General features: G+C 48.4%; 1 protein-coding gene across 1 annotated transcript in view; it reads left to right on the plus strand.

The window, feature by feature from the left end:
- RCSD1 (RCSD domain containing 1) overlaps positions 1–23,562 on the plus strand; it is a 39,684-nt gene that overhangs the window by 630 nt on the left and 15,492 nt on the right. The window lies entirely within an intron of this gene.

Consider the following 23,562-nt stretch of genomic DNA (forward strand, 5'->3'; position numbering starts at 1 on the left):
CCCGTGACCTTCTGACTCCCAGGACCGGGCTCTATCCGTTAGGCCATGCCCGTCGGGTCAGGGGGCGGGGGGCGGAGTGTGAGTGTGGGGTTGCGAGGTCCCACCGTCTGTGAAGAGGGGACGGCCGTGACGTCGGTCTGAGATCCCCCCACATCCCGCTGCCGTGTCGCCCCTTAAATCCCTGCCGAAATCCACCCCCCACCGGCCGGCCACGAGGCAGAGAACCTCCAAAGGTCCAAGACGGCCCTTACGTTTCTTTAGCGGCACATGGGGATGTTCACACGCATGCACACGGGTCCGGGGGGGTGCTAGTGTGTGTAGGCGTGTCAGCACAGGTGTGAACTTCCATGTGTGGGTCACAACTAGGCACGACCAGGGGAGCAGCCTGTAGAGGTAAACCCCACTCTAAACCCTAGAACCTCCTGAACCTAGGCCCCATGTTGACCTAACCTTTTCCTCCTCCTCCTCCTTCCCATCCTCTTCCTCCTCCTCCTCCTTCCCATCCTCTTCCTCCTCCCTGATCACCTTGTAACCTCCCCAGAGCTTAGAACAGTGCTTTGCACATAGTAAGCGCTTAACAAATGCCATAATTATTATCATTATTATTACGTCGGTCTAGGAGACCCACTTCCTGCCCATACGGTCTGATAAGACGGACAGTCAGTCGGTCACCTTTATTGAGCGCTTACTGGGTGCAGAGCATGGAGAAGCAGCGTGGCTCAGTGGAAAGAGCCCGGGCTTTGGAGTCAGAGATCATGGGTTCAAATTGTGGCTCTGCCAATTGTCAGCTGTGTGACTTTGGACACGTCACTTCACTTCTCTGTGCCTCAGTTCCCTCATCTGTAAAATGGGGATTAAGACTGTGAGCCCCACGTGGGACAGCCTGATCACCTGTGCTTAGAACAGTGCTTGGCACGTAGTAAGCGCTTAACAAAAGCCATCATTATTATTACTCTATTAGTGATGTGTATATAGCTATAATTCTTCTAGACTGTGAGCCCACTGTTGGGTAGGGACCGTCTCTATATGTTGCCAACTTGTACTTCCCAAGCGCTTAGTACAGTGCTCTGCACACAGTAAGCGCTCAATAAATACAATTGAATGAATGAATGAATGAATGCAGCTTTCTGACCGGCAGCGAGGCACAGAGAGAGAGGGTGGCCGTAACGGATAGAGCCCAGGCCTGGAATTCAGAAGGTCCCGGGTTCTAATCCCCGCCTGTTGTGTGACCTTGGGCAAGTCACTTCTTTGGGCCTCAGTGACCTCATCTGTAAAATGGGGATTGGGGCTGTGAGCCCCACGTGGGACAGGGACTATATCTGATCTGATTCGCTTGTCTCCACCCCAGCGTGTAGTATAGTGCCTGGCACATAGTAAGCACCTAATTAATACCATTATTATTAGTTGGCTCAGGCTGGCAATCTAACCAGGTTTCCCAAGGACCCCAGATGACAGGTGGTACTTCCCAAGCGCTCAGTACAGTGCTCTGCACACAGTAAGCGCTCAATAAATACAATTGATGATGATGATGATGGCACTGAATTAGAGTGGAAGCTCCCTGTGCCCAGGGAGTGGGCCTTGACCTTCTCAATCAATCAAAAGTATTTATTGAGCACTTACAGTGAGCAAAGCAGAGCACTGGACTGAGAACCCGGGAAAACTCAATACAATAGAAACAGTAGTGTCTAATACATGAAGCAGCGTGGCTCAGTGGAAAGAGCCTGGGCTTGGGAGCTAGAGGTCATGGGTTCTAATCCCGGTTCCACTGCTTGTCAGCTGTGTGACTTTGGGCAAGTCACTTCACTTCTCTGTGCCTCAGTTACCTCATCTGGAAAATGGAGATTAAGACCGTAGGCCCCACGTGGGACAAACTGATCACCTTGTTTCCTCCCTGGCGCTTAGAACAGTGCTTTGCAAATAGTAAGCACATAGTGACTACCATTATTATTATTATTATTATTATTAATAAACACTAGCAAGCAGCGTGGCTTAGTGGAAAGAGCACGGTCTTGGAAGTCAGAGGATGTGGGTTCTAATCCTGGTTTCGCCACTTGTTTGCTGTTTGACCTTGGGCAAGTCACTTCACTTCTCTCGGCCTCAGTTACCTCATCTGGAAAATGAGGATTAAGACTGTGAGCCCCACGTGGGACAACCTGGTTACCTTATAACTACCCCAGCGCTTAGAACAGTGCTTGGCACATAGTAAGCGCTTAACAAAAACCATCACTATTATTATTAGACACATTCCCTTAGAGCACAGGCCTAGGAGTCAGAAGGTCATGGTTTCTAAACCCAGCTCTACCAATTGTCTGCTGTGTGGCCTTGAGCAAATCACTTCACTTCTCTGGGCCTTGGTTCCCTCATCTGTAAAATGGGGATTAAGAGTGTGAGCCCTATGTGGGGCAGGGACTGGATCCAACCTCATATCTACCCCAGTGCTTAGAACAGTGCTTCGCACGCAGTAAGCGCTTAACAGATGCCACAGTTATTATTATTACTAGTAGTAGTAATAATAATAATGATGATACATATTGAGCACTTACTGTACTGAGGACAATATTGTTTATATTGTTATTGTTTATTGTTATATCGCACTCTCCCAAGCCCTTAGTACAGTGCTTTGCACACAGTAGGTGCTCAATAAATGCAATTGAATGAATGAATGACTTTCTCTGCCCATAAGGAGCTGTTCTGTAACGGGGGAGACAGACCCAGACAGGTCGAGTACATGAATGTTGGATGGACTGGCCGAACAAACTTCTAGCGGGGAGATTCGGTGGGGGAGAGATGCTGGAAGTAGGATCCCCTAAGTGGCACCACTGTACGAGCTGGAGGCAAGGGAGGGGAGGCGAGGGGCAAGGGGTCATTCTGTAAGCTCGCTGTGGGCAGGGAACACGTCTACCAACTCTGTTGTATCGGATTCTCCCAGGTGCTCAGGACAGTGCTCAATAAGTACCATTAATCGATTGATTGATTCTGTGGCCGTTGACTCTGGGAGAGGGGCAGGAGGAGGAGGTTTCGAGACGTCCAGGCCGGGCTCTGGGCTGAGGCCAGAGCCGGTCATCTGCTTTCTCAGATGCCGCGCAGCCCTCTGGCCGCGTTCTAGAGTGATTAATTATTTCTCCCTTCAAGGCCCTGCTGAGAGCTCACCTCCTCCAGGAGGCCTTCCCAGACTGAGCCCCTTCCTTCCTCTCCCCCTCGTCCCCCTCTCCATCCCCCCCATCTTACCTCCTTCCCTTCCCCACAGCACCTGTATATATGTATATATGTTTGTACATATTTTTTACTCTATTTATTTATTTATTTATGTTATTTGTACATATCTATTTTATTTATTTTATTTTGTTAGTATGTTTGGTTTTGTTCTCTGTCTCCCCCTTTTAGACTGTGAGCCCACTGTTGGGTAGGGACTGTCTCTATGTGTTGCCAATTTGTACTTCCCAAGCGCTTAGTACAGTGCTCTGCACATAGCAAGCGCTCAATAAATACGATTGATGATGATGATGATACTCCGGTGGCCACCTCGCCTGCCATCCGATGGCCGAGAGATAAGGAGAAGCGGTCAGTTCTGAGCCACCTAAGGGGCGAGGGCATATCGAGATATGCTCCAGGAAGGGCGAGAGTGGATGAACCATTGGCCTAAGACTTCTTTCATTCATTCATTCATTCATTCATTCATTCATTCATTCATTCATTCAGTAATTCATTCAGTAATTCAATCATACATTCAAACGTATTTATTGAGGGTTTATTGTGTGCAGAGCACTGTACTAAGAGCTTGGGAGAGTCCAGTAGAAGCATGAACAGACACATTCCCTTCCCACAACGAGAGCGCTGTACTAAGCACTTGGGAGAGTCCAGTAGAACCATGAACAGCCACATTCCCTTCCCACAACCAGTCCCTCCCCAACTCAATCAATCAATCAATCATCAATCAATCGTATTTATTGAGCGCTTACTGTGTGCAGAGCACTGTACTAAGCGCTTGGAAAGTACAAGTTGGCAACATATAGAGACAGTCCCTACCCAACAGTGGGCTCACAGTCTAGATATTCAATTCCTCATCCCATTATTCTTGTAAAAGAGAAGAGGGACAGCCATCCCCATTTCCCAGATGAAGAAACTGAGGCTCAGAGACATAAGGGCTCTTTGCCAGTGTCACCCAGTGGTGGAGCCAGCCTGCTTTCTTGAGTCCACACAGCCTAGTGGGATGGGGAGTTAGGCCTGGCTTTTAGATCCAGCTCTGCCACTGACCTGCTGAGTGACCTTGGGCAAGTCACTTAAACTCTCTGGGCCTTGGTTTCCTCCTCTGTAGGATCCCCGCTCTCCTTGTGTCTCAGACTGTGAGCCCCGAGTGGGACAGAGAACACATCTTATCTGGTGATCTTGTATTTACCATAGCATTTACAACAGTCCTTAGCATGCAGTTCAGGGTTAATAAATACAATAATAATGAAAAAAAACCCTGATTTATCTATGAGCCCTCACCGGAGCACACTTTTTCTCCCAATTTTTGTGGAGCTTATCAAGAAGCAGCATGGCCCAGTGGAAAGAGTCAGTCCTGGGAGTCAGGAGGACCTGGGTTCTAATTCGGGCTCCGTGCTTGTCTGATGTGTGTCCTTGGGCAAGTCAATTCACTTGTCTGGGCCTCAGTTCCCTCATCTGTAAATGGTGAAACCTCTGTGGGACAGGGATTGTGCCCGACCTGATTATCTTGAATCTATCCCAGGGCTGAGAACAGTGCCTGGCACATAGTAAGGGCTTGACAAATGCAATTAAAGAATAAAATAACAGCAAAATAACAGTGGAGAAGGGGGCTTACAAATAACCAGAAGTGTAGCCTGTTTAATTGTTTTGTTGTATATATATTTATAATTCCATTTATTTATATTGATGCTATTGATGCCTGTTTACTTGTTTTGATGTCTGTCTCCCCCCTTCTAGACTGTGAGCCCATTATGGGCAGGGATTGTCTCTCTTTTTTGCTGAATTGTACTTTCCAGGCACTTAGTACAGTGCTCTGCACACAGTAAGTGCTCAATAAATACTGTGAATTGAATGAATGTGACCCCAGAAGTCCCTAATCGGTGGTCTTCACCTGCCTACCTCCTTGTGGCCGTGTCTCCCACCCCTTCCTGCCCACCCCAGTGTGGAGAGCGCCGCAGAGTCAGTAGACAAGATCCCTGCCTTCAAGGAGCTGACAGTCTACCATGTGCAGGGCACTGTACTGAGCGCTTGGGAGAGTCCAAGAGTGTTTGTAGAGACGATCCCTGCCCGCAAGGAGCTTTCTGTCTACCGAGAGCTGGCCCGAACACTAGGAAGAGTACAATAGAATGAGTAGAAATGATCCCTGCTCTCGAGGAACTTTCAGTCTACTTTCGGAAGAACACTGGATTGAGCATTCGGGAGAGGACAATAGTTAGAGTTTACGACCCAGAAGGGGAGCTTGCCTGGATCCTGAATGGCCCCATTTCCCTGGTGTTGGGCGGCCAGGAGAGGGGTCTTCATGGTGGCCGGGGAAAACACATCCCGGATCAGAAAGAGCCAACATCCCGGGCCTGGGGTCCGAGTGGTCTGTCATCCAGGACGCGGCTCCCCGAGGGATGCGGGCCGGAGCCCGGGAGGGACCGGATCCGTGGGAAATCTGGAGCCCAGGCCGGCCAGGCAGACGGGGTAATCTTATCAGGGCGTCGGGAGCGCGAGCCTCGTGGTTCCTGAGGAATGAATCCCAGCTGCGTGTCTCCAGGAATAACACACTGGGCACTCAAGAACTCCTCCTCCCTCGTCGGCCAACGGCCCCAAACCCTCGACCGTCTCCTTCCCCAGCCGGGCTTTTCCCTGTTTTCAGGGTGGGAAGCAGAGGCAGAGGAGGCCAGGGCTGAGCTGTCTCCAATTGGAAGATGTTTCCCGCCTCTGCCACTTAATTGTGGTATTTGTTCAAGCACTTACTATGTTCCAGGCACTGTTCTAAGCGCTGGGGTAGATACGGGACAATCCGGTTGGACCCAGCCCCTGTTCCACATGGGGCTTGCAGTCTTAATCCCCATTTTCAGGTGAGGGAACTGAGGCTCAGAGGACCTGTGTCCTAATCCTGGTTCCTCTACTTCTGTACTGTGTGACCTGGGCAAATCACTTCACTTCTCTGGGCCTCAGTTCCCTCGTCTGTAAAATGGGGATTGAGACTGTGAGCCTCAATCAATCAGTCAACCAATCATATTTACTGAGTGCTCACCGTGTGCAATGCATCGTACTAAGCGCTTGGGAGAGTGCAACACAACAATATAACAGAAACATCCCCTGCTCACAATGAGCTTACAGTCTAGAGGGGGAAACAGACATTAATGTCAATAATTAAATTACGGATATGTGCATAATTGATGTGGGGCTGGGATCCGGGGGGCAGGGGGGGTGAATAAAGGGAGCAAATCAGGGTAACGTAGAAGGAAATGGGAAAAGAAGAAACGAGGGCTTAGTCAGGGAAGTTCTCCTGGAGGAGATGTGCCTTCAATAAGGCTTTGAAGGCGGGAAGAGGAATTGTCTGTCAGACTCTACTTACATGAAACCAATTAAGAGTGATAATTGGGGAGAGAGCAATTGATTGACATAGTAGAAGAAAGCAAAAATCCATTTTATGGGGAAATATTGACAATAAAATATCCCCTAGCCTAGATTCATCTGGCATATTATAAGTTTTGAAGACTTGAGTACCTCTCTATGTTGCCAACTTGTACTTCCCAAGTGCTTAGTACAGTGCTCTGCACACAGTAAGCACTCAATAAATACGATTGAATGAATGAATATGAGGAGGTACAGTATTCCAGGCCAGAGTCAGGATGCGAGGGAGAGGTTGGCAGCGAGATAGACAAGATCGAGGGATGGTGAGTAGGTTGGCATTAGAGGAACGAAGTCTGCGGGCTGGGTGGGAGTGGGAGAGCAGTGAGGTGAGGTAGGAGGGGGCGAGGGAATTGAGGGCTTTAAAGCCTGACATGGGACCTGGACTGTGTCCAGCCTGATTAGCTTGTATCTACCCAGCGCTCAGTACAGTACCTGGCACATACTGAGTGTTGAACCAGTACCATTAAAGAAAAAAAAAGGGCAACCACTTCATCAAGCCTGAGTCCGGGCCCTTGAAGGAGGCGGGTTAGAAAATCATTTAATAATAATAATTTTGGTATTTGTTAAGCGGTTACTATGTGCCGCGCACTGTTCTAAGCACTAGGGGACATACAAAGTAATCAGGTTGTCCTACGTGGGGCTCACAGTCTTAATCCCCATTTTCCAGATGGGGTCACTGAGGCCCAGAGAAGTTCAGTGACCTGCCCAAAGTCACACAGCTGATCAGTGGCGGAGCCGGGATTAGAACCCATGACCTCTGACTCCCAAGCCCGCGCTCTTTCCACTGAGCCACACTGCTTCTCCATATGTCCATTTAGAACATAACCTAAGCATGACAACAGGGAGGAAAGTGACTTTGTCAGTGTGTGTCAGGAGAGCTTGTCCCCTGTCACTCTCAATTCCTTCTTTAATCATAGTTCTCTGTTTGCAAATCAAAAGAGGATTTTCTCCTCCTCTCCTTGTCAAGCTTCCTACATATCCATATCCAGGCTCTGAATTCCCAGCTGGTCCCCTGGCTACCGGTAGCCCTGAGCTCTCAGCTGGTCCCTGGGCTAGCGGTAGCCCTGATCACCCAGCCTTCCTAACAGCTGATGGGTGTCGGTGACCACTCATTTTGTCCCCTGGCTACCAGCGATTCTGGAACTTCCCACACAGCAGTGTGTGAACCCGCTGTAAGTTCAAAAGGAGCAAGCAACAGGAAGCAATCCATCAATGGTATTCACTGAGTGTTTACTGTGAACAAAGTACTGTACTAAGCCCTTGGTAGCATTCAATACAACAGAGTTGGAAGAGACATTCCCTGCCCACGAGGAGTTTACAGCCTAGAAGAGTGTGGTACTACCTGATATTTAATAATAATTATGGTATTTGTTAAGTGCTTACTATGTGCCAGGTAGGTACTGAGCGCTGGGGTGGATACGAGCAAATCGGGTTGGACGTCCCCCGTGGGGCTCACAGTCTTCATCCCCATTTTACAGATGAGGTAACTGAGGCCCAGAGAAATGAAGTGACTTTCATGACTTTCTGACGCCCAGGCCCGTGCTCTATCCACTAGGCCACACCGATTCGCCACCCTGCTGCTCTCATTGACATTTTCATTTTTATTTTCATTCTGTTTGTTCTGGGCCTACCCCAGTGCTTAGCACAGTGTTGGCACGTAGTGCTTCGACAAATATCACAGTTATTATTATTTTATTTTCCAATAAGTAGGTGAGTATTAGAATCATGGGCTTAGACAAGAAACTCCTGGTTATCCACGGCAAGGAGACAGGATGGGCAAGAGGACGGCCTATGTGTACCAACCTCACAGTTTGGGCAAGAAGAGGCACCATTAGGACTTTTCGTTCTCTGCCATGGCTGTTGCTCAATCCATACTATTTACTGAGCACCTACTGTGTGCAGAACATTGTACTGAGTGCTTGGAAGAGTAGCCTAGAGGCTGTAGATATGATCCCTGCTCTCAAGGAGTTTATAGTCTACTGTGTGCAGAGCACTGTACTAAGCATTTGGAAGAGACCAATAGAGATTAGTGAACAGAAATCCTGTTTTCAAGGAGTTTACAGTCTACTATGTGCTGAGCACTGTACTAAGCATTTGGGAGAGACCAATAGAGATTAATGTGCAGGAACCATGTCCTCAAGGAGCTTACCAGTCTACTGTATGCAGAGCACTGTACTAAGCATTTGGGAGAGGCCAGTAGAAATTAGCAAACAGGAACCCTGTCCTCAAGGAGCTTAAAGTCAGGGGTCCAGTTGTGGGCCAAGATCTTCACCCCCCAACTATCTCAACTTGACCCCAGAGGGACCCCGATCTGTCCCAGCCCAGGCTGAAATTCAGCCCCCGGGTCTTGAGATTGCAGGGTCTGGGACTAAGGCCTCAATCACCCAGTTCCAGTTCTCCTCCCTATCCAGTTGTGCTATGATTATCAACCTCATAATAATACTCGGTAAGAGCAGTTTCCACCATGGCCACGGAGAGATAACCAGGAAGATTCGCGCCCTGGATAAGTAATAAATCTTAGGGATAACAGATTGTGTAATAATAATAATAATAATAATGTATTTGTTAAGCATTTACTATGTCCCGGGCACAGTACTAAGCGCTGGGGTGGAGACAAGCAAATCAGGTTGAATACAGTCCCTGTCCCATGTGGGGCTAACAGTCTCAATCCCCATTTTACAGATGAGGGAAATGAGGCCCAGGGAAGTGAAGTGACTTGTCCAGGGTCGCGCAGCAGACAAGTGGCGGCGCCGGGATTAGAACCCATGACCTTCTGATTCCCAGGCCTGTGCTCTATCCATTACCTCACACTGCTTCCGCAACTCTGTTGTCTTGTACTCTCCCAAGCGCTTAGTACAGTGCTCTGCCTGCAGTAAGCGCCCAACAGGTAGCATGGATTGAAGGCTGAATGCTGCTCTAGGCTTAGCTCTTACCCCACTTTAGGTCTTCATAAAATGGCAGGGACCACGGTCATGGATAATAATAGTCATAAATAATAATTGTGGTATTTGTTAAGTGTTTACTATGTGCCGAACACTGTACCGAGAAGCAGTGTGGCTTAGTGGATAGAGAAAAGGCCCGAGAGTCAAAAGACCTAATCCCAGTTACTAATCCCAGCTCCAAGGTCTGCTGTGTGACCTTGGGCAAATCACTTCACTTCTCATTCATCTCATCTATAAAACGGGGCTAAAGAGTGTTAACTCCACGTGAGACAGGGACTGTGCCCAACCTGATTAACCTGTATCTACCCCAGTGCTTAGAACAGTGCTTGACACATAGTAAATGCTTAACAAGTACCATAATAATAATTATTATTATTACTACTAAGAGGTGGGGTAGGTACAAAATAACCCAGTCTCACCTGGGGTCCACAGTCTAAGTAGAGAAGCTTCTTAGAGAAGCAGCGTGGCTCAGTGGAAAGAGTCTGGGCTTTGGAGTCCGAGGTCCGGTGTTCAAATCCTGGCTCTGCCAATTGCCAGCTGTGTGACTTTGGGCAAGTCACTTCACTTCTCGGGGCCTCAGTTCCCTCATCTGTAAAATGGGGATGAAGACTGTGAGCCCCCCGTAGGACAACCTGATCACCCTGTAACCTCCCCAGCACTTAAAACAGTGCTTTGCACACAGTAAGCACTTAATAAATGCTATCACTATTATTATTAAGTAGGAGGAAGGCATTAAATCTCCATTTTACAGCTGAGAAAACTGAGGAACAGAGAAGCCAAGTGACTCTTCCAAGGTCACACGGCAGGGAAGTGGCAGAGCCAGAATTAGAACCCAGATCCTTCGATTCCCAGGCCCGTGCTCTAGTCCACTAGACCTCTGTTTCCCTAAGAGTGGGAAAAGGTGAAGCTTGGTCAGTATTTCGCTTCTTCAGGCGGGTGGGTGCCACAAAGAGTCAAAGCCCTGGAAGAGGACAAATGACACCAGACTTTCCCAGCTGCTGGGGATCCAGACCGGTTACTTCAGTCGGCTTGGAAGATTTCAGTTTCGGCTGCCGGCAGCGACGAGTGTCCCCTGAAAGCAAAAATAACTCGAACTGGACTGAACCTCTCAGCCCAATATCACCTGTGTCCCCCCGGGCTCAGCTTCTCAGTGCAGACTGCTAGACAGGATTCCAGGGAATATCGGATGGGAGCTCTCTACCTCCACCAGAACTCGAGAAATATGCCAGATCAGATGTATTCACGGAACGGCGTGTCCAAGGGGGTCACCGGGCCGCTGTGATGTCACAGTGGAATTTGAGGGCAGATTAGATAAAAAAATAAATAAATAAATAAAACCTTTGAGGGTTTTGGTTTGTTTCTCAGGATTCAGTGCGGGTAGATAGATACAAGATGGTCTGGATAATAATTATGTTGTTAAGCGCTTACTATGTGCCAGGCACTGTACTAAGTGCTGGCGTGGATACAAGGAAATCGGGTTGGACATAGTCCCTGTCCTACGTGGGGCTCACAATCTCAATCCCCATTTTACAGATGAGGTAACTGAGGCACAGAGAAGTGAGGTGACTTGCCTAAGTGGTGAAGCCAGGATTAGAACCCATGACCCTCTGACTCCTTGTTCTGTCCACTAAATCAGGTCCACATGGGGCTCACAGTCTATGTAAGAGGGAAAACAGGCACTGAATCCCCTTTTTACAGATAAGGGAACTGAAGCACAGAGAAGCCAAGTGGCGGAGTCAGGATTAGAATCCAGGTCCTCTGACTTCCAAGCCCGGGTTCTTTCCAGTTGGCCACGATGCTTCTAGAGATGTGGAAATGGTGCTCCCCGCAATCCCACTCGGCAGGAGGTGATGACACCCTCTAAAGGGTTGGAAAGGTTGAAAGAAACCAAAGGAAATGGTCCTTCACATAGCAGCTGGTAAACATGTGGGATTCATTGCCTCGGGAAGTTACGCAGGTTGAAAATATCAGTAGGTTCAAGAGGGATTTGGATAAATCTGGGGACAGGAGGTCCATCCTGGGATGTTCACAGTCCTCCAGACCAGAAGTTTGTCGTGGACAGGAAACGTATCTATCAACTCTGTTCTACTCTCCCACAGCGGACATGTGGCAGAGCCGGAATTAGAACCCAGGTCCTTCTGACTCCCAAGCCTGTGGTCTATCCACTAAGCCATGCTTCTGCCCTCACACAATCTCTCAGAATCCCCCTCTCACCAAAAGACCTAGAAAATCAGGGCCAAAGCCTAAACCCGAAGCGCAAACCCATTTGACCCAGTTGACTCCGTTGTGTAAGGGATTCATTCATTCATTCAATCGTATTTATTGAGTGCTTACTGTGTGCGGAGCACTGTACTAAGCGCTTGGGCAGTACAAGTCGGCAACATATGGAGACGGTCCCTACCCAACAACGGGCTCACAGTCTAGAAGGGGAAGACAGACAACAAAACAAAACACGTAGACAGGTGTCAAATCTCCTTCTGCCTGGCCTCAGGGCCAGTGATTTTCTAGTTATGTATTAAGGCCTATGTCTCGAAAGAGCTATGTCTGAGGACCACTAAAAAGCTGCTAAAGTTTTTCCATTCGTTCTAATTAACTTTTTTGGATTCTGATCTAGCAGTTCCTCAGCTTGACCTTTAATGGAGTCTCTTGGAGCCCCAGGTTTACTGGGTGTGATTGGACACCTCTCAGAAGGGGTGCAATAAAGCTGATATATTTATTTTGAAATTCAAGCTTGTCCGAAAAAAATGATAACTTTAAGGATGTGACATAATGATAATAATAATAATTCTGGTATTTGTGAAGCACTTACTGTACTAAACACTGGGGTGGATACAAGCAAATCGGGTTGGACGCAGTCCCTGTCCCACATAGGGCTCACAGTCTCAATCCCCATTTTATAGATGAGGTAACTGAGGCCCAGAGAAGGGAAGTTATTTGCCCAAGGCCACGCAGCAGACAAATGGAAGAGGCAGGATTAGAACTCATGACCTTTTGACTCTCAAGCCCGAGCTCTATCTGCTATCCCATGATGCTCCTCTATTCCCTCCCACTGCCACCATTCCCGGTAGTGAATCCTGGACCTCAAATCCCCTTGATTTCCTTTCTGCTGTAAGGAGCCAGCTTTGCTGGTTCAGCCTGGTCAGTTTGGCCGTAATCCATGTTTTCATCACAGTTTGGATAGAGCACGCTGGAAGCTCGCTGTGGGCAGGGAATGTCAATGTTTATTGTTGTATTCTACTTCCCCAAGCGCTTAGTACAGTGCTCTGCACAGAGTAATTGCTCAATTAAATACGATTGAATGAATGAACTAGATAACTGAGTGAGAAGCAGCGTGGCTTAATGGAAAGAGCCCCGGGGTTAGGAGTCAGGGGTCGTGGGTTCTAATCTTAGCTCTGCCACTTGTCAGCTGTGTGGCTTTGGGCAAGTCACTTAACTTCTCAGTGCCTCAGTTCCCTCATCTGTCAAATGGGGATTAAGACGGTGAGCCGCACATGGGACAACCTAATAACCTTGTACCTATCCCAGGGCTTAGAACAGTGCTTGGCACTTAATGAGCACTTAACAAATACCATCATTATTATTATTACTGTTATTACTTTTGTCCCACAACATGACTGGGAATGCTTCCCTCTAGGGAAGCCGTGTGGTCTAGCGGAAAGAGTCCAGGCTCAGGAGTCAGAGGACTTGGATTCTAATCCCGGCTCCGCCACGTGCCTGCTCTATGACCTTAGGAAAGTCACTTAACTTCTCAGTGCCTCAGTTACCTCATCCATAAAATGGGGATTAAGACTGTGAGACCGCTGTGGGACAGGGGACTGTGTCCTATCTGATTAGCTTGTATCTACCCCGGTGCTTAGTACGGTGCCTGACACATACTAAGTGCTTAACAAGAACCATCATCATCATCATCACCATCTCTAGGGAAGCAGTGTGGCCCAGTGGAAAGAGTCTGGGCCTGGGAATTAGAAGACCTGGGTTCCCATACCAGCTCCACCAATCCAGCGCTTAGAACAGTGCTTTGCACATAGTAAGCACTTAATAAATGCCAACCAAAAAAGAAAAGTGTCTGCTGTGTGACCTTGGGCAAGTGACTTCACTTCTCTGTGCCTCAATTCTCTCATCAAAATGTTGATTCAATACCTGTTCTCAGCCCCTCAGCACTTACGTCCATAACCGTAATTTATTTATTTCTATTCACGTCTGTCTCCCCCTCTAGTCCGTAAGTTTGTTATGGGAAGGGAATTGTCTATTATATTGTACTCTCCCAAGTGCTTAGTACAGTGCTCTGCACACGGTAAATGCTCAATAAATATGATTGAAGGATCAATCAATCAATCAATCGTATTTATTGAGCGCTTACTGTGTGCAGAGCACTGTACTAAGCACTTGGGAAGTACAAGTTGGCAACATATAGAGACAGTCCCTACCCAACAGTGGGCTCACAGTCTAGAAGGGGGAGACAGAAAACAAAACCAAACATACTCAATCGATGTGAGCCCCACGTAGGACCTGATTATCTTTTATTTATCCCAGCGCTTAGTGGAGTGCTTGGCACATAGTAAACGCTTAATGAATACCACAAATAAGTACCATAGTTAACAGGAGTCTGTTCTGGGGTAACACCATTTACAGATTTGGACAAATAGATGGAAGTGGGACGCTGTGAAACTTCCCAGCCTCTGCCTGAACCTTATTGTAATAATAGTGGCATACTTCAAGCACTTACTAACTGTCAAACAGTGGCAAGAGCACCGGTTTAGGAGGCCGAGGACGTGGGTTCTAATCCTGGCTCTGCCACACCTCTGCTGTGTGACCTCGAGCAAGTCACTCCAGTTCTCTAGGCCTCAATTTACCTCACCTGTAAAAAATGGGGATAAGAGTGTGAGCCCCAAATGGGAGAGGGACTCTGTCCAACCTGATTAATTTGTATCTAACCCAGGGCTTAGAATAGTGCTCGGCACATAGTAGCCGCTTTGTAAGTACCATTAAAAAAATGGCAGGGGCGGGGGTGGCGGGGGTAAAACATTCTGTTAGTGGCAGGAAGAATAAAAACCTTGGGATTTTGGATCAAAAAACTATGATTACAGCCAGATCTCCATATTTACTGATTCTGCCCTTCTCACTGGAGCCTTTCGCTCCTTCACATCGGCAGTGAGGTCTGGGACCCACCCTCAAGACCAAAAACAAATCGGAGAAATTTAAGTATAAGAAATTTACGGCTTGCTTCTCAAGCCTGCTTGTGCTCCGGATGGGGTGGGTGGGTGGGGGGCGGGGGGACGACCTCTGACTTCTGAAGCCATTGGCTGCTTCTGGCCTCTTGACCTGCTGATAAGGGGAGAGGCCTCCAAAGGATGGTGAGACCTCAGGAAATAGAATTCTTGGAAGCCAGATGGGGTTTTGAACTCTATTTTCAGGTCGGCTTTCCACTGGCTATCTCGCCCTGGAATGGGGGATGGGAAAAACCAGCCAGCCCGGGTGGGGAGGATGGAAGGCAGATGGGTTGGGAGGAAAGGGGCAAAACCGCTGGAAGGATAAGATAACGTCAGCTGGCTGCCCCGAGGCGGAGAAAAATCGGCCATCCCTTCCTGTTCCATAGGATGTTGAAGACAGTGTTTTGTGGAAGTCTGTCGGAAGAGCATTTAGCCACCGTCGCCCAGAGGACCTCATCTCTGAGACCCCAACTTCTGCCTCACTAAAACCTCCTTTTCTTACTGTGTGACTCACAATCTTGGTGCCGCCTTTTTAGAGAAGGACAGCAAAACATGTAGCCTTTGGTCTCTGCCATCTTTTTGGGAGGGCCACACAACCGCCATGTATGTAAGGAGGTGACACAGATGTCATCTTTGGGGAGGAGGTGACACCATCTCTGTCAGAGGGGCTACCAGCTGCAATCTTTGGGAGGGAGCCACTCAGCTGCCATCTTTGTCAGGAATTGCACGACTGTCCCCCCCGTCCCCCGCCTTGACACCCCCCCAGTCCCTTTCCCTCATCATACTGCTCCGCTGTCCAATCTGGCCTCGCACTCCGAGGCTGTCGGTTCCCATTTCAAGCCATCCTTGGACAACTGCTGCACCCGAGAGGGCTGGAGGAGAGAGAGGATATACGACTGATGCTTCTCTCTCTCTGAGAGAGTTGGACGGGGGCTGGGGACCCCGCTGTTCCCCCTGCCAGCTCTGCTCCACCCCAGCAACCAGGACATCCAACACATGAGGGGCGGAGGAGGCTGGAAGCAAAGGTTACAGAACAGTCGATGGTGCTTTGATCCAAAGGACTGCATTTTATGTGGCTTTTCCTCCCGATATTCTGGGCAGCCTTTCTCATCTGATCCCCTCCCCTTCCTTCCCAGAGGTATTGACCTTTGCCGAAACGGTTCTCAGGGGGAGTTTCCCGTCAGCTGGGAAACTCCCCGCAACATGAGATTCATTCATTCAATCGTATTTATTGAGCACTTACTCTGTGCAAAGCACTGTACTAAGTGCCTGACTGATTGATTGAATCTCGGATTGTAGTGTCCCCCTTTTTCTACTTTTTAATTTTTTAGGGTAGCGTTAAGTGTGGCAGGCACTTTACTAAGCGCTGCGGTATGTTGTCCCATGTGGGTCTCACAAACTTAACCCCCATTTGACAGATGAGGGAACTGAGGCACAGAGACGTTAAATGACTTGTCCAAGATCACCCAGCAGATAAGTGGTGGAGCCGGTATTAGAACCGAGGTCTTTCTGAGAGTCCCAGGCCTGGGCTCTATCCACTAGGCCACGCTGCCCCTCCCTGGGTGCGGGGTATTTTTAAAGGGAGACCTTTTCTTAGGGGTTATTCTGTTGTATGTCATCTCCCAAGCACTTAGTACAGTGTTCTACAACTAGTAAGTGCTCAATAAATACCACTGATTGATTGATTGATTGGTTATGGATTCTATCAGCTGCATGGGGAATGAGGCCGGCGAGAGAAAGAACTCAATTCCAGATGCCTCCTCTCCCGTCCATCAGGGAGTTTCAGACCTGGTTCCCTGAATCCATCATTTCCAACCCCTCTTTGGGCCAGGATCATAAAATCTTTGCTGGGGAATTGTCCCAGGAGCTGGAATCACCTCCCTCTGGATAACGAGGAATTCTTTCTGCCTATAGAGGTGGAGGGGGGGTAGGAGACGGGGCGGAGGGGGCCTTTGGTAGCCCAGCCTCCCCCATCCCACATCCTGGGAGTCAAAACACCTGGGTTCAAATCCCAGCTCTGCCACCTGTCTGCTGTGTGACCTTGACCAAGTCACTTCAGGTTTCTGGTCCTCAGTTCCCTCATCCGCAAAATAGGGGTTCAAAACCTGCTCTTCCTATTAAGACTGTGTGCCCCACGTGGGACCTGATTAAGCTGATTAGTACAGTGTTTGACACATAGTGAATGCTTAACGGATAGCACAGTTATTATTATTAGCTGCCATTTGCTTAGGGTGGGGTCAGAAGGCGGGAGAGGGGGTCCCTCCCTGTGCTGGGCAGGGAGGGAAGAGGCTTGGGGTGTGGACACCGTCGGAAGTGGAGCAAGCCACAGTGGTTTCCAGCGGATGTTCGAAACCGTGTTTAAAGAAAACGGTTTGCAAACCAGACGGAAGGGAGGTGGACCCGGGGCACTTTTGCACAAGGCCAGTGGCATAAAGAGGAGGGCCTCTCAAATGCTCTGCCCTGGGTGTGAACCCCTGTCCACCCCGCCTCACCCTCCCCACCCCATCTTCATGCCATCCAGCATGGTCTAGTGGATAGCGCCTGGGCCTGGAGTCAGAAGGACCTGGGTTCTAATCCCGGCTCCGTCACCGTAGGCACTCAATAAATACGATTGAATGAATGAATGAATGTGGGACAGGAACTGTGTCCCACCTGATTAACGTGTTTCTACCTCAGCACTAAGACCGGTTCTTGACATCCATTCATTCAATCGTATTTATGGAGCACTTACTGTGTGTAGAGCACTGTACTAAGCGCTTGGGAAGTACAAGTGGGCAACATATAGAGATGGTCCCTTGACACATAGTAAGCGCTTAGCAAGTACCATCACCATCATCATCATCAAGTCCCTTCCAAGAAGCCCCCTAGGAAACACCTGCCGGCGGCAGGAAACGAGGGGGGATTAAAAATATCTCCAGGCCTGCCTCTGACAGAAAATCTAAGGAACAACGATCGCTTTTCTTTGCACCGAAAACAAGTGACGTCATTTCTGGTTTGGGCCCCGGCTCTCCGAAGAGGGAGTCTCTCCCGGAGGTTGGGGGATGTCTGGGAGAAGCGAGCTCAATTGGGTGCCAGCCCAGGAGTGGGCTGTTGGACACAGACGAGACTTTCAAAGGGGCTGGAGAGCAAAGTTTCCCATTTCATCATTCTTTCCGGGAGAGCCGCAGGGCTGGCTTCCTTAGGGAGAGGTGCCTCTGGCCCGTCTCCCGTGGGAACATGGTGGTCCTGGGGCTCTGGAGAAGCTCTCTGGGCAAGTCATGATAATAATAATGATGGTTTTGTTAAGGGTTTACTATGTGCCAGGCACCGTTCTAAGGGCTGGGGTAGATGCAAGACAATCGGGTCAGACACAATCCCTGTCCCACATGGGGCTCACGGTCATAGTCCCCATTTTTTCAGATGAGGGAACTGAGGCACAGAGATGGTAAGTGATTTGCCCAAGGTCACGCAGCAGACGAGAGGCAGAGCTGGGATTAGAACCCATGGCTTTCTGACCCCCGGGCTTGTGCTCCATCCACTAAGCCAATGAGATGCTCCTGCTAGCAGGTAGGAAGCAGACGGGCCAGGAAAATGAAACCTGGGAATGGGCCTGCTGTGTGACTTAATCAGTCGGATCTATTGAGTGCATACTATGTGCAGAGCACTGTACTAAGCGCATGGGAGAGTACAGTATGAACAATATAACAAAAACATTCCCTCCCCACAGCGAGCTTACAGTCTAGAGGGAGAAATACAGAAACCACGAAGGGATTCGAACCCTCAATCTTCTGATCTGGAATCAGACTCCTTATCCATTAGACAAGTCAAATAGTAATAATCTATTTATTTATTTTATTTATTTATTTTACTTGTACATAGCTATTCTATTTATTTTATTTTGTTAGTATGTTTGGCTTTGTTCTCTGTCTCCCCCTTTTAGACTGTGAGCCCACTGCTGGGTAGGGACTGTCTCTATATGTTGCCAATTTGTACTTCCCAAGCGCTTAGTACAGTGCTCTGAACATAGTAAGCGCTCAATAAATACGATTGATGATGATGATGATGATAATAATACCATTGTGCATTATAACACCATAAGAATACACGTTATTATTATGGCATTTGTTAAGCACTTTCTATGTGCTAAGCACTGCGTTAAGCACTAGGGTACAAACAATACAGTCGGGTCAGACAAGCCACTGTCCCTCATGGGGCTCACAGGCTAAGGAGGAGGGAGAACAGGTGTTGACTGAATCCCCATTTTACAGAGAAGGAGACTGAGGCACAGAGAAGCCGGCGAGTGTGGAAGCCAGGATCAGAACCCAGGTCTCCTGATGCCCAGGCCCACCCTTAATCTCTCGCTGTGGGCAGGGGATGTGTCTACCAACTCTGTACTCTCCTAAGTGCCTATTTCAGTGCTCAGTAAATACGACTGATTGATTATCGACAGTCATACTATCTGCCTCTTATGAAAGTCCTCTCTTGTGACCCTTCTTGGGGACCTTTAAGATGCCCTGCAGGGTGGGGAGGAGGAGGGGAGGAATGTAGCACAGCACGTTGGGAGGAACCTTATCGCATCTCCCACCACACAACGTGACTCCTTCCTTACAGGCCAGATAGGGCAGCAGATACCACAGGGAGCAAAGTTTCTCTCCGGCCTCCCCTCCCTGTCTCACCGTCTCCGTCTCTTTGTATCTCTGTCAGGACCTCTCATTCAGTCATTCATTCAATCGTATTTATTGAGCGCTTACTGTGTGCAGAGCACTGTACTGAATGCTTGGGAAGTACAAGTTGGCAACATATAGAGACGGTCCCTACCCAACAACGGGCACACAGTCTAGAAGGGCTCTCCCCTCTTGCCTGTTTTCCTTTCCTTTTCTCCTCTCTTCTAGTCTTCGGTCTCCTGCTCTGGACTGTCAGCTCACTGCGGGCAGGGAATGCGCCTTTTAGATTGTCATATTGTTCTCTCCCAAGCGCTTGGTGACCTTAGGCAAGTCCTTTCACTTCTCTGTGAGCCCCCCGTGGGGCCACCTGGTTACCTTGTAGCTACCCCAGCGCTTAGAACAGTGTTTGGCACAGAGTAAGTGCTTAACAAATGCCATCATTATTATTATATTCTCCGGGCTTCAGTTACCTCATCTGTAAAATGGGGATTAAGACTGTGAGCTCCATGCGGGACAGGGACTGTGTCCAACCTGATTAGCTTGTATCTACCCCAGCACTTAGAAGAGAGCTTGGCACATCGGAAGTGCTTAACAAATACCATCATTATTATTGTAGTCATTATTACTATTAATATCATTATTATTATTAGTGTCTCTGTTGTACTATATTTTCCCAAGTGCTCAATCCAGGGCTCTGCACACAGTAAGTGCTCAATAAATACCATTCATTGATTGATTGATTTAGTGAGTGAAACCTGCCAGGACAGCCCAAGGCCCCACGGCCGAAGCTAAAAGACTGAAGAGTAAGTGCTTAATAAATATGATTGAATGAATGAATGCATGAAAGAATAATGCAGAGGAATCCTGATTCTGGTCCTGACTCTTACTGGGGACCAATGGAGTGATTTATTGGACGGCTCCAGAGCGTAAGCTCATCCTCTAGACTGTTAACTTGTTGTGGGCAGGAAATGTATTGGTCATATTGTTGTGTTGTCCTCGCCCAAGCGCTTAGTACAGTGCCCTGCACACAGTCAGTGCTCATTGAATACGACTGATTAATTAATTGGTGGAGGGAGAAGTAGCATGGCCTACTAGATAGAGCCTGGATCTGGGAGCCAAAAGGACCTGGCTTCTAATCCCGGCTCTGCCACTTGTCTGCTATGTGACCTTGGGCAAGTCACTTCACTTCTCTGAGCCTTGGTTGCCTCATCTCTAAAATGAGTTTTGAAAGTGTGAGCCCAATGTGGGACAGGGACTGAGTCCAACCTGATTATCTTGTATCTACCCCAGTGCTTAGAACAATCTTGGCACATAGTAAGCACTTAATGAGTATTGTTATTATTATTATTAGAGTGTTTCTCTACAACATGGCTTAGTGGAAAGGGCATGGGCTTGGGAGTCAGGGGTCATGGGTTCTAATCCTGCTCCGCCACTTGTCAGCTGGGTGACTTTGGGCAAGTCACTTAAAATTCTCTGTGCCTTAGTTACCTCATCTGTGAGCTCCTCCTTGGTCCAACCTTATCACCTTTTATCTACCCCAGTGCTTAGAACAGTGCTTGGCACATAGGAAGCACTTAACAAATATCATTATTATTATTATTATTATTATTATTAAGGAGTCTTCCACGAGAAATGCTTCCATGCTTCGGACTTGCATTTTTGCCCTTTATTCATCCCACACTCTGCCTCTAAGCATTTCTATCCACTGAAGAATCATGGCCTTGCGGAAAGAGCCCAGGCCTGGAAGTTAGAGGACCTAAATTCTAATTCCAGCTCCTCTACTTGCTTGCTGTGTGACTTTGGGCAAGGCACTTAATTTCTCTGTGCCTCAGTTCCCTCACCTGCAAAATGAGGATTCAATACCTGTTTCCTCCTATTACGTAGACTGTGAGCCCCATGCATGACCTGATTCTCTTTTATCTACCCCAGCGCTTAGAACAATGTTGGGCACATAGTAAGTGCTTAACAAATACCACAGTTATTATTATTATTATCAGTAATTTATTTTAAAGTGTGTCCCCCCATCTAGACTGGAAGCTCCTGTGGGCAGGAAACAAGTCTATCGGCTCTGTTATAGTGGACTCTCCCGGGTGCTTAGTACAGTGCTTTTCACACAGTAAGTGCTCAATACATTCCATTGATGGATCGATTGACAAAATTGGGGAAGACTGATGGACAGAGACATTGTTGTTGGATCCCGTGTGGGAACATTTCTGGTGTCAACTGAGAGAAGGTGATTTCTTCTTGCGATGTAGAAAAGTGCAGTCCTGGATTGAATGAGGCCTTGTGAAAACTAGGGATTGGGAGAGCGGAATCCCTTCCTGGGAATCTGCTCCCGCCCTCTCCCTTTTCCCTGGAATGTTGCCAGCTTTATTCCATGAACACACGTAGAGTACAATGGCTGCATTCTCATTACAGTCCTCGGCTCCCATCATACAACTCAGTGTCCCATTTGAAAACAGTAGTAGTAATAATAATCAATCAATCAATCAATTGTATTTATTGAGCACTTACTGTGTGCAGAGCACTGTACTAAGCGCTTGGGAAGTACAAGTTGGCAACACAATAATAATAATGGTATTTGTTAAGTGCTTACTATGTGCCAAGCACTGTTCTAAGTACTGGGGTAGATACAAGGTAATCAGGTTGTCCCACGTGGGGCTCACAGTCTTAATCCTCATTTTACAGATGAGGGAACTGAGGCACAGAGAAGTTAAGTGACTTGCCCAAAGTCACACAGCTGACAAGTGGCGGAGCCGGAGTTAGAACCCATGACCTCTGACTCCCAAGCCGGCGTTCTTGCCACTAATCCATGCTGCTTCTACTGCTTCTAGTAGTAAGCAGAAGTAGCGTCGCCTAGTATATAGAGCACGGCCTGGGAGAACAGCCTAGTATACAGAGTACAGTGCCTGGCACATAGTAACTGCTTAACGAATACCACAGTTATTATTGTGAGTGCTACCACTTGCCATAAAGTGTTGATGGGACATCGGCGAGGGCAGAGAGCGCCCAGATCTGGGATTGGAGAGGGTATCCTGGATCTCTCCCGGAGAGAGAGAGAGATTTGGGTTGGGGGGCAAGGGGGAGACGCCGTGCCAGAGAGGGAGCAGTGCGGTGTCATTGCCGGAGTGGGCCGGCCCGGCTGATGTATCGATTCTCCCGTGGCGAAACTGGAGAAGGTTGCAGCTGGCAAAGGGAGGTTAAGCCTCCGCCCAAGGGCTTGGGTGGCTTCGCTGCTAATCTTAGAACGGTATGCTCACAGCTTCCTGTGCCTCAAGGACAAATGTCACAAATGTCACCGACCCGAGCCCGCATGCTCACGCGCACAAACTCTCTCTTTCTCTCACACACACACATGCACACGCACAGAGTTTACTCTGCATGATGGTGCTGACGATCAAGAGGAAACTACTCGGTGACATTTAAACTGCTATTTGCATGTTGGGCCCATCCTGCCCCATGTTCGGTGAGGAGGGACAGGGAGCAGGGAGAAAAGAGAAATCTAGTGGGGATTCCCAATTTCGAGTCGCCAAATGTCAAGCTAGCGGGTTTGAATTTCACCTCTCTCTCTCTCTTCCCCTTTTCTCTGGCCCTCCTCTTCCTCTCCCTTGCCTTCCTTCTCCCCCTCCCAGCCTCTGGGCCACATGTTCCTTTTAGACTGTGAGCCCACTGCTGGGTAGGGACTGTCTCTATATGTTACCAACTTGTACTTCCCAAATGCTTAGTACAGTGCTCTGCACACAGTAAGCGCTCAATAAATACGATTGATGATGATGATGATGATGATGATGTTCCTCTGGATCTTCTCAGCCTTCTCTGTCTGCTACTCTGTGACTTAAAGCAGTTGAAGGTTTCCTGAGTTCTAAGGACAGAGCAGGGGACAGGGGCTGTCAGATGCCCTCTGGATAGAACTGAATTGAGAAAAGCATGTGTGTGTGCATTATGTGTGCGTAGAGACAGATAGGGAGATCTCCAGGCTACGAGTGGGAGAGAGGCGAGGGTGGCAAAAGGACGATTTGGGCCTGAATGAGAGGAAACAGGCGTACATGGCAAGGTGAGGGATTGAGGTCAGACTTAAGGAGGGCCATCCTGGACGGGAAGCCTGTGAAACTCCAGTGTGAATGACAGAGAGGCTGTGGATTTACCTCTCTG

The sequence above is a fragment of the Tachyglossus aculeatus genome, chromosome 16, assembly GCF_015852505.1.
Source record: "Tachyglossus aculeatus isolate mTacAcu1 chromosome 16, mTacAcu1.pri, whole genome shotgun sequence".
NCBI classification, from domain to species: Eukaryota; Metazoa; Chordata; class Mammalia; order Monotremata; family Tachyglossidae; genus Tachyglossus; species Tachyglossus aculeatus.